Genomic DNA, 12,561 nt, shown 5'->3' with positions numbered 1-12,561 from the left:
ATCCCTGAGTAGTAGGGCGTTACACTAGTAGTCTTCTCTTCATGTGCTAATCTTTGCCTCTTATGCTCATAATCCTCACGATGGATTCCTTTCATTCATATGCTCTCTTGCAAATTAAGGCATTTATTTTGAGTTTAATTCCTATAATTTCATCATAGGCCAAAAAAGTGAACCTTTTTTGTTAATCACTATAGATATTTCCTTTGCACGTGATATATGCTTAGTTGGAATTTCTGTGTTTTTTTTTAAGGTTTTATGCATGTATTCTAAATTTATTTAAAATATTTTTGGTCTATTGTCATAGTTTTCCTTGTCTTATTATATATACTAGGTATAGGCAATTGCAATGCAGGTTTGTTTAGTTTTATTTAAAAAATTATTAATTTATTTTATTATCATATTGTTACACCCAAATTTCGAGACCAGAGGTTATGACCTCGACAACTGGGCTCGTCAAGTGTGAGCTCGAAATGTATGAAAACATTGTATGGTCCAGCTGTAAAATATCTGAAGTAAAACAACGACCTCGAAGATGTGTAACCTCGGGATACTTTTTGAAGTTCGAAATAGCACGACGTTAGGATACATCAATTATCGATTGTCTTCGGATTAAACAGTCCGAGCTTGGGAAGTGCAAGCTCGAGTGTGATAGCTTGAACAGTGTCTATCTACTCCAAGCATGTCCTGAAGTAGGATGGCAAGCTCGTAGCAATACCATAAGTCTTGACAGCCACAAGACCGATTGCTGATCTCGAAGACCCGATGAGTCACCTGGGATAGCCCGTTACATATAAACATATTTATTGTTGTATAATCCCAATATTTAAGGGATATCATTTAGTCTGTTATCAGTTCCCGATTCTTATGGGACATTTCCATGTATATAGGAGATATTACATTTAATGTCATTATGTAAATTGATATACAGAATATCTTCCCGAAATATGTGGGAATGAACTCTGTAACCTCCCTTATAAATAGAGGAGGATTGACCACTTGTAAATGATCAATTTCTTTTGGCTGGAGAGAAAGCTCTGGGTAATTCATCTCTGAAGAATTTCCAGAAATCTCTAAGTCTTAATAACACAGACTCGTGGACTAGGCAGAATTAACTGCTGAACCACGTAAAACCCTCTTGTCTTTCTTCATTATTCATTCACTTCATAGTTTACGTTGTTTAATTGCTCTACGATTTAAGTTGATGAAAAACGGCGTCAACAATTTGGTGCTTTCATTGAGAGCATTAAGCAGTACGTACGTGAGTCTATTCAGTAGAAGAAGCCTCCATGAATCAACTATGGTCGCGAATGATCCCAATGTTCCTGAGGAGGAAATCTTAGAGGAAGCTGACAACCCCCGGCGCCCTGGGAAGCAGCCAATGATGAATTCAGACCCAGATGAGAGGAGTGGGTCCTCTGACTCGAGAGGACCACCTGCACCACCAACCCCCAGGGACGACAAGGACATGTACTACAACCCTGAGCGATATGTCCCTATTGCGGAGTTTGAAAACTGTCAGCTGCGAAAGCAGTTGGCGGAGGCCAAGAAACATAACGAGGAGCTGGCCAGATTGGCTGCCGAGACGCAGGCGACTCAGCCCCTGCCTCCGCCTCCGCCTGAGGCCCAAGCTCCACCTCCACGAGACGTTCATGTTCCACCACGCAGGCCTCGTGGGAGACCTCGCAAAAATGCTACCACGCGAAGAATGGAGCAACCTCCACCCCCTGCAGAACAACCTGCTCCCTCAAGGCCCCAGAGAAGTACCCGGGTTGGAGCTCCTGCCAACTCAACTGCTAAGGTACCGACTGAGATTGGGAATAACCGAGCCCCCACGGAGTCTCGGACCCAAAATCCTGGTAACACGTAGAACGTTCTTGAACCAGCACAGGCGAACTCGAGGCCTTCTAGGCCCCGTAATGGATGGAAGCCACCATCACCTATAAGGCATCCACCATCACCGATAAGGTATCCCTCACCAACTCGGAAGAACACGTAACCGGCTCAGGGTGATAGGGAAAGGCGAGCTGGGCGACAACATGGGAATGGGGAAACTGCTAGGGAGCATAGAGGTACCCAACCCACGAGAAGCCAAATGTTTCGGTCTCACACTATTGAGACGAGACAACCAAAAAGGAACCCATCTCGAAACAACCGCGCGATGAGCCATATCAGTGAAGGCTCTGGAGATACTAGATCAGTCAGTATGTATGACCAGGGATGCAAAAATACTGGGAATCGAAGGGATCACCCAGATTTACGGGAACACCTGAACCAGAATCGGGGTAATGATAACCCCTCGAACCCAGATCTGAGGGATCACCTCAATGGATGCAAGAATCCTATGCGGAGGCGCGAAGCTGGAATTGTGATCAACGATAACCAGTTTCAAGTCAGACCCCCCGTGGACCCAGTCCAAGAAAGGATCGAACAACTGGAAAGAGTGTTCAGGCTCTTACAAAATGAACAAGGTCGGGATCGGGACGAAGAGTTCAACGAGGAACTCGAGCCCTTCGCCCCCCATATTTCCAACACCCCGTTTCCTCAAGGATTTTGAATTCCGAATTCCTCATGTCCCACCATTTGATGGGAATTCTGATCCATACAGTCACTTGAGTACGTTCAATACAATTATGAGAGCAAGTAATGTGGGCTACGAGCTCAGATGCATGTTGTTTCCAGCCTCGCTCACAAGACCAGCAAAAAACTGGTTTGAAAAATATAGGAGGCATTCAATTGTTTCTTGGGATCAATTATCTAGAGATTTCAAGAAGCAATTCAAAGCCATGATTGGAATAAGGCTCGAGGCGGATGCCTTGACCAATGTCCGACAGCAGCCGAATGAAACATTGAAAAGTTACCTTACAAGGTTCAATTTGGAAGTCACCCGAGCTCGTGACATAGATGACAGCGACCATTTAATGGATGTCCGAGCCGGGGTAATGCCTAGAAGTCCTCTCTGGGAAGATATGCAGAGGAAACCCGTGAGGTCCTTAACCGAGTTCAATCGACGAGCTCAGAGGTTTGTTAATGTAGAAGAGGCGAGGTCAGCGTTGAATATGGCCTCTAAGCTCGTAACTACAACAACAAACGTGTATACCAAGTTGAATGAGTCTCGGGAGAATATATACCTGGCTAATGAAAACCAGGTCCCTTTCAGGTGTCCGGACCCCATGAGGAACCAGAAAGCAAAGAGAGACTCTAGTAAATACTGCAGATTCCATAGAGATATCGGACATACAACCGATGAATGCAGGCAACTAAAAGACGAGATTGAAGGCCTGATCTTGAGAGGATATTTTAGGCAATATGTAAGAAACCAAAATCCCAATCAGGCTTCTACCAGTCAGAGGGTAGCTGCACCACCGCCTGACCAAAACAATAACTCCCGAGCAAGGGAGGACGAGCGACCCCCTCCGATTGATAGAGAAGATGTTGTAACCATCTCTGGGGGCCTTATTTCGCAGGATCGGGCAGGAACGCTAAAAAACAATACGTGAATGAGTTGAAAACTGGTGACGGGTCCCCTTAAGAACCCGAGCCCATAGCTCCGAAGCACCAGAGGGTTGAATCTCAACCTATAACTTTTACTGAGGACGACGCATCTCATGTGCAGTTTCCTCACAACGACCCGCTGGTCATCACCCTTCAGCTCGCGAATAAGAGGGTTCACCGAGTCCTGGTTGATAACGGGAGCTCAGTGAATATCCTCTATAAGGCCACCTTAGAAAAGATGGGACTCACGCTTCGTGACCTAAAGGCCTGTGCAACGACATTATACGGCTTTTTAGGAGAAGAGATTGCTTGTATGGGATCCATCGAACTCCCTGTAACCTTGGGAGACTACCCGGTCTCGACAACCAAGATGATGGAATTCATTGTAGTGGATCTACCATCGGCCTACAACGTGCTGCTCGGGAGACCCGCCCTAGTAAGGCTAGGGGCAGTTTCGTCTGTAAGGCACTTGGCCATCAAGTTTCCGACTTCTAGTGGCATTGGGACACTGAAAGGAGACCAGCTCGCAGGGAGGGAATGCTATAGCATTTCCATTAGAGGAAAGAAACATACAAGTGCACAAACACTTGTCATAATTCAGAATAAGGACGGAACAATCTTCGAGATAGACGAAGAAATTGATCCGAGAATATAGGAAAGAGCTGACCTCGAGCCATTAGAAGAGCTCGAAGAGGTCAAGCTCGAAGAAGTAGAACCCCCGAAGACAGTGAAGGTAGGGAAAAACCTTCCAGAAGAAACGAAATAGCAATTAATTTGCTTTTTGAAAAAGAACCAGGATGTTTTGCATGGTCACATTCGGATATGGAAGGGATAAATATGAATGTGGTAAGCCACGCTCTAAATATTGACAAAAGCTTTCCTCCGAAGCAGCAAAAGCGAAGACTCCTGGATGACGACATGAAGAAGGCCCTAAAGGAAGAGGTCGACAGGTTGAAGGCAAACCGATTCATACGAGATGCCTTCTACCCTGATTGGGTCGCCAACCCGATGCTAGTCCCAAAACCTAATGAGACATGGAAGACCTGTATTGATTACTCAGACCTCAATAAGGCTTGTCCTAAGGACTACTTCCCCTACCTTGAATCAACCAGCTCGTAGATGCCACAGCTGGGCATGGACTTATGTCATTCATGGACGCTTATTCAGGATATAACCAGATCGCCATGCATGCCCCAGACCAAGAGCATACGAGTTTTGTGATAGACAAAGGACTGTATTGCTACAATATCATGCCGTTCGGACTAAAGAATGCTGGAGCCACTTACCAACGGCTCGTAAACATGATGTTCTCCGAGAAAATAGGTAATAACATGGAAATTTATGTTGATGATATGTTAGTTAAATCTACACATAACAGTAACCATGTGGACGACCTTGAAGAGTGCTTTGCCGTGTTACGGAGGTATGACATGAAGCTCAACCCCCATAAGTGCTCTTTTGGAGTATCGTCAGGAAAGTTCCTAGGCTTCATTGTAAACGCCCGGGGAATAGAAGCTAATCCAGACAAGATCCAGGCTTTATTTGATATGCCCTCACCTCAAAAGCATAAGGATGTCCAAAGTTTGACTCGGCGGATGGCGGCACTAAGTAGGTTTATCTCAAAATCTACAGACCGTTGTCTTCCATTTTTCAACCTTTTGAGGGGAGGCAAAAAATTTGAGTGGACAGAAGAATGTGAGTTAGCTTTTCAGGAGCTCAAGAAGCACCTCGCGGAGCCTCCCATCTTGTCAAAACCCATCACGGGGGAAGTTTTGTACCTATATCTTGCTATGACCGAGCACGCCATCAGCACCGTGCTCGTCCGAGAAGAACAGAAGGTGTAGAAGCCTATATACTATGTCAGCCAAAGGTTACTGGGGGCAGAATCGAGATACCCCTTAATGGAGAAGTTGGCTCTCAGCCTAATTCACTCATCTCGAAAGCTCCGACCCTATTTCCAGGCGCACCCCATTCATGTGCTGACCAATCAACCACTAAGACAAGTCTTGTCCAAGCCAGAAGCCTCGAGCCGATTACTAAAATGGGTCGTTGAACTCGGACAATTTGAGATCACCTACCATCCGAGGACAACCATAAGAGGACAGGCCCTGGCAGACTTCATAGTGGAATGCACTAGAGTGACTAACGATGAAGTTATAACCCCAGCCCGCGAGTTATGGAAACTTTATGTTGATGGGTCTTCCAATGAAAATGGGTCGGGGCAGGAATAATACTGATCACCCCAGCAAGAAGTCGATTTCACTCCGCTTTGAGATTTGACTTTGCAGCGTCAAATAACGAGGCTGAATACGAAGCTCTACTGGCAGAACTTTGAATAGCCAAGGAACTCAAGGCTAAGGCGATACATTGCTACAGTGACTCCCAGTTGGTGGTCAACCAAATCTTAGGGGAATACCAGGCTTGCGGGATAAGAATGGCTGCATATTTAGAAAAAGCAAAGGCAGCACTCGAGCATTTCGAATTTTACACGATAGAACAGGTTCCCCGAGAGAAAAATTCGAATGCAGACGCCTTAGCCAGGCTCACCACGTCCACCAAGGTCGACGAACTGAATTTCGTGCTAATCGAACATCTATCAACACTCAGTATAACCGAGCCTGAACAGGAAGATGTATGCATGATAAACTCCGAGCCAACCTGGATGACCCCGATAATTAGGTACCTTGAAACCGGCATTCTCCTAGAAGAACGGACCAAGGCTCGAAAATTGATGTATCAGATCCCCAAGTACACCGTTGTGGATGGAAGGCTATATAGAAGAGGATACTCTATGCCATTACTCCGATGTGTGACTCCACCCGAGGCTAAGAAGATCATAGAAGAAATTCACGAAGGATTCTGTGGAGACCACACTGGGGGGCATAGCTTATCCAAGAAAATCATACGCCAAGGATACTTTTGGCCTACCATCAAAGCAAATTCGTTTGATTACGTCAAGAAATGCGAGTGTCAACGATTTTCCACAATCCCTTGAGCTCCACCTTCCGAGCTAACTATGATGACCTCCTCATGACCATTCACGATCTGGGGAATCGACCTCATAAGCTCATTGCCAACTGGCAAAGGCAGAGTCAAATACGCAGTAGTCGCAGTAGATTACTTTACAAAGTGGACCGAGGCTGAGCCTCTGGTGACAATTATCTCAAAAAAAGTCTTGGACTTCATGGTCAAAAATATCATCTGCCGATATGGGATGCCGAGGAAGATAGTGTCCGATAACGGTACTCAATTCGATAGCGACTTGTTTACCAACTTTTGTGAGAAAAATGGGATAATAAAAAGTTTCTCCTCCGTGGCCCATCCCCAAGCGAATGGCCAGGTCGAGGCTGTAAACAAAACCCTGAAGAGTTCTCTAAAGAAAAAGTTGGAAGACGCTAAAAGGAAATGTCCTGAAGAATTGCCCCAAGTTTTGTGGGCATATCGGACCACAGTCCGTACTTCAATGGGACATACCCCTTTTTCTCTAGCATATGGATGCGAGGCTATGCTGCCAATTGAGGTCAAAATATCCACCATTCGAACCCACGCTTATGATCAAGCCTCGAACCAATCCCAGCTCGAAGTAAGTCTGGACTTGATTGAAGAAAGAAGGGACGAGGCACAGCTAAAAAATGATGCATACCAACAGCGAGCTACCCGGTATTTCAATAAAAGGGTTCGAGATAAAAAAATCGGGGTGGGAGATTTGGTGCTTAGGCGTGTGTTCTTGGCAACACGGGATCCAGCTGCTGGCGTGCTCGGGCCTAATTGGAAAGGACCTTATCAGATCGAATCAGTTATCTGACCTGGCGTCTGCAAGTTGGCAAGATTGAATGGGAATTTGGTGCCACGAGCATGGAATAGCGAACATTTGCGACCTTACTATCAATAGTATAGGAACAATGACACCTATAACCATGTTTGTTTATCTTTTCTATGTTAATAAATTATTCAATTTCAAATAAACCTCGTTTTCATTTGATTATGTTGTATTTTTTGCAAAATCTCTTGATTTAATAACCTATGGTCAAACTCATAGGATATTAAGGGGGCATTAGTGGTATATATATATACCGTTGACTTGAAAAAATAAAATAGCATATATAAAAAATAAAATTGTTTTGATATAACCAAATACGCGAGCTAAGATAGTTTGGACATAACCAAATTATTAAAAAATATGTGTTTGGATATAACCAAATACGCGAGCTAAGATGGTTTGGACATAACCAAATTATTAAAAGCATAACAAGTGTTTGGACACAACCAAATACGCGAGCTAAGATAGTTTGGACTACCAAATTATTGAAAATTAAGTGTTTGGATGTAACCAAATACGCGAGCCAAGATAAATTGGATATAACCAAATACGCGATCTAGATATAACTAGATCAAGAATATAAGTGTATGGATTACAAACCAAACACAACCTGAATAGGTTTAGAACAAACCAGCTAAAACTAATCGACAGTAAGTTGGAACATAACCTACTTCAAGCTAAGTCGAGATCGAGGCTGGAATATCCTGCAAAAAGATAGTTTCGACCTCATAACCTTGGGGAGTTACCAAGGACGAGGAAAAGTGACTAAAAAAACAAGATATAACTAAACCACCTATGTTATACACCATATAAGTACCTTCAGGTGCATGGTAAAAGTAACTTTTGACCTTGACAAATAACGAGATCGAACACGGATACGTCGAGTAAACTATGCATGAATGCATCGAAGCTTGAGCTTAAAATCCACCACATGTTTGTATGAATAAACAGACATAAGGACACTTAATATGAATTGCTTGAAATATTTCGACTTAAGAAGTAAAAAGCAAAAATATTAAAGCAAAGTCAAACGCGAATATCATAAACAAAAGAAAAAATAGCTCTTAAACGAGCTATAAATTGTCTTGGCCCCAAGGGCATAAAAAACAAAGTATAAAAACTAGTACAAAAAAATTTGAAGGGACGCAGCCCCAAGTAGAGACTTGGGAGGGAGGAGCATCCTCCTTAGCCTTCTCGGCATCCTCCTTGGCTCTCTCTGCCTCCTCCCGAGCAGCCTCTTCCTCTTCGAGCTGAGTTTTCCACTTGGCCACGAGTTCTGCCTCGAAAGAGCCTAAGAAGCTGGTATCGAGATCAACATTACTGGCCCAGATCCTATACATGTCCAGGTCGATCGCCCGATCCTTCTTCTCCTTAAACTCTGCAAGGAGACGAGCCTTTTCGCCCTCCATAATCTCGAAGGTGGCTGCCTTATCCTCCTCAAGCTTGGCATTAATCTTCTCAAGCTCCGCGAGCTGGGCATTCACCTTCTCGAGCTCCAGCTATCTTGGCCTTTAGTTGTTCAGCTTCAGCCTCCCTCTTTTCCTTTGTGGCCTTGAGCTCGTCACTAAGCTTGAGTTGGAGATCCTTCGACTCCTGGGCATAAGACTTGCTTGAATGGACCTCATTATTCAACTTATAATTAAGCTGAGCAAAGATAGCAAGAGTCTGACACACAAAGAAATCAAATTAGAACATGAACTAAGTACAAGTACAATTAATAACAAGATAAGGGAAGTTACCGCAGCAGTGAGCTCGATACTCTTCTCATAAAGTGCATTGCAGTCTTGAGCATTGTTCAAAAACTGCCAATGAGGTGCGTCAAAGCCACTAAAGCTCTGGCTTACTCGAGACAGAATGTCCGAGCCAAGTGTAGCCCCATGGGGTCCGGCAACATTTTCGATTACATACTCATCGACATGAGTAGAAACCGACAACATGCGTGTTGTGGAAGCTGAGGGTTTTTTCAGAGGCAGGCTGAGAGTTGAATGAACCATGATCGGAGGAGGTTGGAGCTCGACTGTAGTGGATGCTTCGACCTGAGGAGTCAGATCCATAGTTGGGCTCGTAACAGCTGGAGCTGGTGGAGGAGGTGTCTTCTCAGTCCTCTTGAGGACATTGGCAGGTCGTTCAGACTTCCGCGAGCCCCTCGGGCACTTACTCTTCTGGGCTCCCTCACCACTAGCGAGCACAGTGTCGAGGTCAGAATCCATATCACCTGCACAGTTACACCTCATTATGAGATATTCCAAGACATAAAAGTTAGCATGATGCAGACAGGCAAAGAATAAAAAGACAAGTAGAGAGAAACCTAACTGGAACTCTCCCCCGAGCTCGTGCTCAGCGACCACGTAATTCCCCCATCTTCAGAGGATGCGGGGGGAGTACCTTCCCTATAAGTTGAAGTCAACCTCGAAAGGTCTCTATATTCGTTTGTCCCGTATTGAACGGCTATTACGTCCATACCTCGTTCAGACTATACATAGTTTCATACTTCCTGAGCCAACTATCGAACCTATGAACCCTCTCATCTACCCAATACCATACATAAAAATGGTCCCTATCATCCTTACACAACACTAATCTGTCGGTCTTATGCTTAAGTAGTGAGGGAGACCACAAATCTGAGCTAAGGATGGCCATACCTCTGTCACTCGAGCTCGAGCTCGAGGCTTCATCATTGGCCTCGTTCCCCGATTGCGGGCTCCTGCGACGTTGAACTGGGGATGGCGCCTGATGGCTGTCGTATACCACACAAATTTAACAATAATTTTTCTTTCAATACTTTCAATTATTTCAGTATAATAGCAAGTACAAGTCGAACCCACGAGGACTATCGTTCACTTTATTATTCAAGAATTAACACTAAAACTTAAAAGGGGATTTTGATTTTTTATGAAAAATTAAATAACATAAATTAGAAAGCAAAATAAAGATTTGGATTACGATATTAAAAAGCAGTTAAAGGTTAATCTCCACCCTCAACAATCATTCCTAATCACTAATAATAAATATTATTCCAATTTCTCAATTAAACTATTAACCCCGCAGATAATGCTAAAGCAGTCAATTATCCCAGTCTCCCTATTATAAGTAATCAAGGCGAAGCGCTCAATAATTAACTCTTTTATCTAAGCAATAAATCTATGAAGCATACAATCTATTTAACTTAGATAAAGCATTAAGTTCTATGGAAACAAGTTAATCTAGGCAATAAATTAATGAAGCATATAATTCATTTAACCTAGGTTCTATTTTTCATCACAATCAACAATTCTTTTGACTTAACTATCAATTGCAATTTATCACACACACTTAGAATCCTAAACTATTAGGTGAGTAGTAACTCTAAGATGATAATTGAACAATGTAAAACCTTAATTAGTTGGCCACCTAACAAGAAATTACAAGATTCATAACATTCAATTGGAAAATTAGAAACAATCTAATATTGAGAGAAATTGAAGAACAATATTCATTATTAATAATCAAGAATTCATGTCTTGGGTTTTGAATTAACCCTTAACCTAAAAAGAATCTACTCCATAATTGTAATCATAATCACAAACATAATTATAATTAAAATTAAAGAGATAAAGGGAAGAAAAGAACTAGATTGATGAACAAAAGTAATGTAGTCTTGTAGTCTTTTCTTCAGCCTCCTTTCAGTCTTTTTGTCTCTCTAAACCGTAATCAAAACCCTTCTTCCCGATTCTCACCCTAATCTCCTTTTATATCTCTCTTAAAATAATCATAAAAATCTAAAAGAATTCAAAATTTAAACTCGTGCCGCGGCAAAGAATGACGAATGGCACTTCTGGGTTCTCGTGCCGCGGCAAGGATTTTCCTTTGCCGCGGTAAGAAACTCTCTGTTTTACTCGTAGCGGCAAGGATTTTTCCTTGTAACAGCGAGCTCTCTGCTTGATTATGCTTTCATTCTTTTTCGATTTTTTTTTTCTTTAACTTTACTCCAATGATTAGAACCCTACAATAGTATCATCAAACCAAAAACTCATTAAAAATATATACATTATCCTCAAAAAATGACAATTCAGTTTAAATGAAACAAATTACCAAAACAATTCTAACCATCCTCAAACACACTACTTATTAACCTAAAACCCTAAAGAATAAGAAACAAAATTTACACAAAAATGGACTTATCAAATTCCCCCACACTTAAACTTTGCTAGTCCCTTAGCAAACAACTAAACTCTAAACAAAATTGAAATTTAACACAAAAGACGGTCTCATTGAATACGACGATTGTCTCAGAGAATCACACTAAAATATTATGCTATAATAACTTTGAATTTCATAATCATCAGATTTTCAACTCCTAAGTTGATGAACTACTTGAAATTCATCTTAAATCACGAGTTATAACAATCATATTTACCAGCTTACTTGAATCAAGACTAATCCATACATGTCGTTTTATTAATGTTCTTTTTTTTTTCATAATGGCAAACTAGCCCCTCATCAGAAAAAGTGTATATATATAAGTAACAGTCACTCCATAGACATTAACTAATTACTCTCCACTAATATAAACACACAGAATCAAGAATCAAAAGGTCTTTATAAGCTTATAATGTATGGCTAAGGTCCAGGGTAGATGAGAAGGGTACATTTAGGCTCATATTGCACCATAGCATACCCAATATATACTTTTTTTTTTTATTTCTACTTTGGATCTTCCTTAACAATTCCCACATACTTTTCATACATTATTGATCTCTCTATTTTCCCCCACACTTATTTTTATGCAAGAAATTTTTCTTTCTTTTTCTCTTTTTCTTTTAACATATTTCTCGGGGATAAATAGGAGATCTTTACACTTATCACCACATCATGTACAGAAACTCTTACTACAATTCTCTTTCTTCTTCTTTTTCTTCTTCTTTTTTTTTTTTTACATATAACCTCTCACCCCATAGTAGAAAATTAACTAACTAAGCCATGGTGCAATGGGTTATCAACATAGATAAAGAAAAATAAAGCAATTTAGGGTTAAGTAATGAGTTTTCAACAACAAAAAATATGGTCAATAAGGCTCAAAAATGGGAAACTAAGGATACATTATTATCATGGTAGGCTTGAACGGCTCAAACGATCCAAAGAAAATTGCCTTTATCATTTTCCTAATTCTGTGCACTTATGATTTCGCCTCAAGCAATCAACCAATGTGTTCTAGAGTGGTGGGGACTAAATTTGTATATATCTAGTTTTTTTTTTTTCGACATGCACAA

Source organism: Humulus lupulus, chromosome 7 (genome assembly GCF_963169125.1).
Source record: "Humulus lupulus chromosome 7, drHumLupu1.1, whole genome shotgun sequence".
Lineage (NCBI taxonomy): Eukaryota > Viridiplantae > Streptophyta > Magnoliopsida > Rosales > Cannabaceae > Humulus > Humulus lupulus.
This window is presented reverse-complemented; position numbering follows the sequence as displayed.